The sequence below is a fragment of the Pinus tabuliformis genome, chromosome 4_2 (genome assembly GCF_031772625.1).
Source record: "Pinus tabuliformis cultivar Carrire ecotype Pingquan chromosome 4_2, CPIR1, whole genome shotgun sequence".
Classification (NCBI taxonomy): Eukaryota; Viridiplantae; Streptophyta; class Pinopsida; order Pinales; family Pinaceae; genus Pinus; species Pinus tabuliformis.
In genome coordinates this window covers 1,175,194,297-1,175,199,726 of record NC_142304.1, presented here as the reverse complement: position 1 = coordinate 1,175,199,726, position 5,430 = coordinate 1,175,194,297, and positions in this window count along the sequence as shown.

The following is a 5,430-nucleotide window of genomic DNA, read 5'->3' as shown; positions in this document are numbered from 1 at the left end:
CACTACTCGATGGTTATTCTGGATATAACCAAGTTTCTATCCATGAAGATGACCGAGACAAGACAGCGTTCACCACTCCGTGGGGAACTTTTCATTACGCTAAAATGCCTTTTGGTTTGAAGAACGCAGGTGCCACATTTCAGCAAGCAATGGACTTGGCTTTCGCAAATGAGAAGGATGTCTTTTTGGTGGTGTATCTTGATGATCTAACAGTGTTTTCCAAATCTGATGAAGAACACATGTATCATCTGAAAACTATCTTTCAAAAGAGCAGAAAATATGGCCTGTCGACGAATCTAAAAAAGAGCTTGTTTGCCATGGAGGAGGGAAAACTACTTGGGCACATTATCTCAAAGGATGGCATTCGTATTGATCCAGCACATGTACACGCGATTCAGCAAATAGATCTGCCCTGGAATAAGAAGGAGATTCAATTTTGCAATGGTAAGATGAAATTTATACACCGCTTTGTACCTAATCTTGCTGAACACTTAAGAGAGATTACGAATATGCTTAAAAAGGATAGCCAAGTGAAGTGGACAGAAGAGGCTGTAAAGTCGTTCAATTTAGTTAAATTGGTTCTTTCTTCAGCTCCAGTTCTAATCAGCCCGGACTACACTCAGGATTTTATATTGTTTTCATTTGCTTCGGAGCATACTATGGCAGCTGTATTGATGCAGAAAAGAGATGAGCACGAAAGACCAATTGCTTTCTTTAGCCGAGCTATAAGAGATGCAACATTAAAGTACAACATCATTGAAAAGCAAGCCCTTGCACTTGTGAAAGCATTGAAATATTTTTCGGGTATACATTCTGCATTCTCATATTTTGGCTTATGTTCCTAACGCTGTTGTCAAGGATGTTTTAGTGCAGACAGATCCGGAAGGAAGACGAGGCAAGTGGATTGCAGCTTTGCTGGAGTATGATGTGGAAATAAAACCCACAAAGCTTGTTAAAGGACAGGGATTGGCAAAGTTAATGGCCGAATCAAACTTGCATGCCTTAGATATAAATCTGATCGCTGCTATGTCCGATGAGAATGAGGAAGGTTCGTCGATTCAGGTAGCTGTAATTTTTTCTCTTTCTCCGTGGTATTCAGATATCATATATGTGCTTCAAAATTTGTCGCCACTACCTGGCATGACTAGAAACAAAGCCAGAACTCTCAAACTAAAGGTTGCCAAGTTTTGCATTCTAAATTTTGCACTTTATTGGAAAGATCCCGGTGGCGTTCTGTTGAATTGTTTGGTGGAGGAAGAGGCAACGCAGGTCATGGAGGAATTCCACAAAGGAGATTGTGGCAGTCACCTTTTTTGGAAAACAACAGCAAATAAAGTTCTGAGGGCGGGATACTATTGGCCGACATTGTTCACTGATGTATATAAGGTTGTCAAAGGCTGTCATAAATGTCAGATTTTTGAAGGAAAGAAGAAATTACAGCCTTTGCCTCTTAAGCCCGTTGAGGTGAGTGCCCCTTTTCAGGAATGGGGGTTGGATTTCATAGGTGAAATTCATCCTGCTTCTTCAGGTCAGCATCGGTGGATTCTCACGGCAACAGATTATTTCATGAAATGGATCGAAACAATTCCCACTAGACAAGCTATAGATGCGGTAATTATTTCATTCCTTGAAAATAACATCTTGTCTCGCTTTGGTTGCCCGAATAAGTTAATCACTGATAACGCAACAGATTTCAAATAAAAAAGGATGGTAGAGTTTTGTCATAAGTATCACATCATTTTGGGTCACTCAACTGCCTATCATCCGCAAGGCAATGGGCTGGCGGAGTCCTCTAACAAATCTTTGGTCAACATCATTAAGAAGCTGTTGGAAATCAACAAGAAGAGCTGGCATAAGAAGCTAGTCAATGCAATTTGGGCAGACCGGGTTAGTCTGAAGAAATCCATTGGTGTGTCTCCCTTTGAGCTTGTGTATGGAGTTGATGCCTTGTTTCCTACCTCTCTTGCAGCCCTAGTAGTCAAACTTCTTCAGGAGGCTTGTTATAGACATTTTTGTGCCTCGCAGCATGGAGCATGAAATGTCAATAATTACAGGGATCCTCAGTCCCTAAACATGTTGTTCTTACCCCTAGAAGAACAAGGTCAGCAAACCACAGCACTTCCCATCAGTTCTCCACCTGAAAACACTCAAAAACAGGCTATTTTTGGATCATGTCAGCTGCTCCACTGAGCAACTGCGCTGAATGTCAACTGCTCCTCCTTGTACCTGCGCTGAAAGTCAACTCCAATGAAGGCTACCTGCGCTGGGCGAGATTGGCCAAGTGGCACAGTCATTCTGCAAGGTGTCAATTGCCCAGGAAGCTTCCAAACTGACACTTGGTTCAAGGGATTCGCCCTGTGATGAGTAAGAGGTACTTGATCTCCATGTGTAAGCAAGGATCTCCAAGTGGACTCAAGAACTGAAGATTAACTAAAGTGGGAGAGGACACAAGGCAGCTTTAGGTCAGTCTCAAGCTGACTCATCCTTTCTCCAAATCTCCTATATATAGAGCTCTTCTATGAGGTCTAAGGAGGCTGGAATTTTGTGCAAAGCAAGGAAGTGCTGTTGGTTTACAGTTAGAGCTATTGGGTGATTGCTTTTATAGAGGGGAAGAGGAGATTTCTTGCTGCTGGGGAGGTGCTGCTGGATTGGAGCCATTGATGGTTGTAACCTTCTCAGAACCCTTTTACTTCTATCAATAAAGCTTTGAATGTTCTCCTATATACTTGTATTGCATTGATGTATTGTATTTGCTTGTATATCTGATTCACTCTAATCCATGCATCAGTTATGAGTACATATTTCTTGTAGTTTCCCTCTCTTGTTTGTGCAGGATCTTTGTCTAGCTGGGCCGGCAAGAGAACAAGGAGCTGGGAGCAAGGGACGAAGAGAGAAGACAAGATCGACAAAAGCGAAGGATATCGGTTGGTCAATCTTTTCTTCCTTCTCTGTACTTTCATAAAGGAAAATATCAAAGCTTTACTTTCAGTTGTTGCTAAGGAACTATCACCCTTAGAGTAGGGATAGGGTCATTCCGAGTCGGATACTTTTCCCCACAACAAACTGGCGACTCCGCTGGGGAGCCTAGTATCTTGTTGGTGTTTGTAGTATCTTTGCTATTCATTTCCTGAAGAAAAGAGTACCAAATCGAAAAGCTTTTGACTATATCAAAAGCGAAGTAGAGGGGCTGCTACTCTTGCTCATTTTCTGAGCAGATTCATGATTTGAAGAGCTGATCTACAAAAGAATCTTGTGCTCTTTGTGATAGCTTTTCATCCTCTTGATCATCCCTTAGCTTGTACTTGACCTATAGCTTTTTATTTCAGCAAAAACAGTGAATTTTTGAGCTTTTTATGACCCGGAAATCCTTGTAAACGCAACTCTCGTGGCTCAGTGCAGGCTGTCCACAGGCAGTCTGCATTTCAGCGCAGGTACTCCCTTCGGGAACTGCGCTGAGAGTCAATTTGACAGACCAGAGCCTGCGCTGATCCAGTTAGGCTATGTCTTCCTGAGGTTTCCCACTGTGTCTTAGCCCTGTTTTCACTGTTATTTTGCTGTTGATTGCTTGTCATTGTACTTCCTGTAAACCAACTTTCCTTGACATTATTCTGCCTCAGTTGTGTGATGAAACTGTGATTGTTCTTTCAGTATTTCTTACTTCAGTTACAGTTTCCCATTGTGAAAAGCAAACCAGTATACCTGTGGCCTCTTAGATCCTGAACTGTAAAAGTGTCTTTGAGATCTTAAGAGCTAGTTTTATTACTGTTCATGGCTGTTTGAGTTTGTTTGTTTTTCATTTTATGGTTTGAATCTATACATTTCCAGTGTCTAAACAAGTCGATCTTAAGGTGTCTTTTGATTTTGGACAAGCTTGTTTATTCTCGCTTGAAATTAGATGCAAAGTTATACAACAGTTTCCTTTTTGTCTTACATCAACATTAAGGATAAAGAAAAGAAATATCTGCATTGTGCATGTGCATTATTGACAGTTTGTTGATTTAGGAAAAAAGTGCATTTAGTGTGTGTTCTATGATCTGTGAGAAAAGTTGATCTCTTTCTTTTCCCTCAGTAGATTAAGGTTTTCAAAGTTGAAAGATTGAAAAGTTTTGCTTCTCATCTTAGATTGCATTTAGGAAGTTGTTTATATACATCTCGTGGTGATCCTTAAAGGCAAACTGCTAAGCAAGATCAACATTAAAATAAATCCAATTTACATAACAACGCTTTGTAACATAACGCAAACATCTAGAGGTCTAGGTAGAGACGTGTTCCAGCGTCGTTAGACATAGTGACTGTCGATCTCTACGAAGGTGGGTGATTCCTCCTGAGAGTCGGTGGCACTAATACGGACTTGTGCTCCCACGTACCGTCGAGTATATATTGGGAGACCCCTATAGGCAATTATCCTTTATCCATAGGAAGCCGTGTCGACCGCCCTACTGATCGCGATGCAGTGAACACAGCATTCACGAAGATCGACCACCCGTACCGTAAAACGTATTCTGTGGTTTCGCGAAAGGTTTGGCACACCCTCTGCCTAGATCTCCAGAGCAGTTTCTTTTGGCCTTTTTCAAACTCTATAACTGAAAAAGTCCAACCGAGCATTTGTCACTTCGGGCTCGTTAATACATCGAAGGCGACTAGAGTCATCTTTAGCTTTTTCTCGACTCTTAAAACATGAAAAAGCAAGTTTGTGTCTAAAAGCGTCGTTAATAAAATTTATTTTAAGCGGAACATAATCACCTGTTATTCCCACGCTGATCTTTCAGTTGAAAAGTATGGAGCCCACCAACCAAGGAAGCAACCTTGGCAGAAGTCCAAATCCCTTCTCCTCTTGGGGAGATGTTGGTGCGCCTCATATGGCAATATTGTCACTTCCAGGATTGACAATTGGCCTCCCTGTATGGCTCTTTTCAACTAATGTAGTCCAGATCGCCACTAATCCTGAGCAGTCGAATCAACAGTCAGAACAGTCTAGAACTACCCACCAGCCTTCCACTTCTTACAATACTTCCTCTGATCCTTCATCTTCGCGAGGTAGAGCTGGCAAAAGTCAACCTCCCAAGGAGAAGAAGGAAAAGAAGAAGAAAGAAAAGAAGCAGAAGGAGCCTATGGCGAAGGCGACTGGGGGCAACCAGAAGACAGCTGACAAAAACCCACACACTGCACCGACCGGGCCTAAATCGCCATGTGTCATTTGCAAAGGGACCCACTTCCATCGTGATTGTCCTTGTATTCCCCGGATACTAAGGGACTGGTCCCCAAGGTTGCACAATCCGGTAGCATCAACCTCTGATAGTCATGTTGATTGCAGTCCGTCAACTAGCGAGAGTGAAGGACGAAGAGGGAGACCAAGATCACCCTGTGTATTGTGTGAAGGCAAGCATGCCATCCACAAATGTCCATTCTTAGATGAGGCAAAGAGATTTT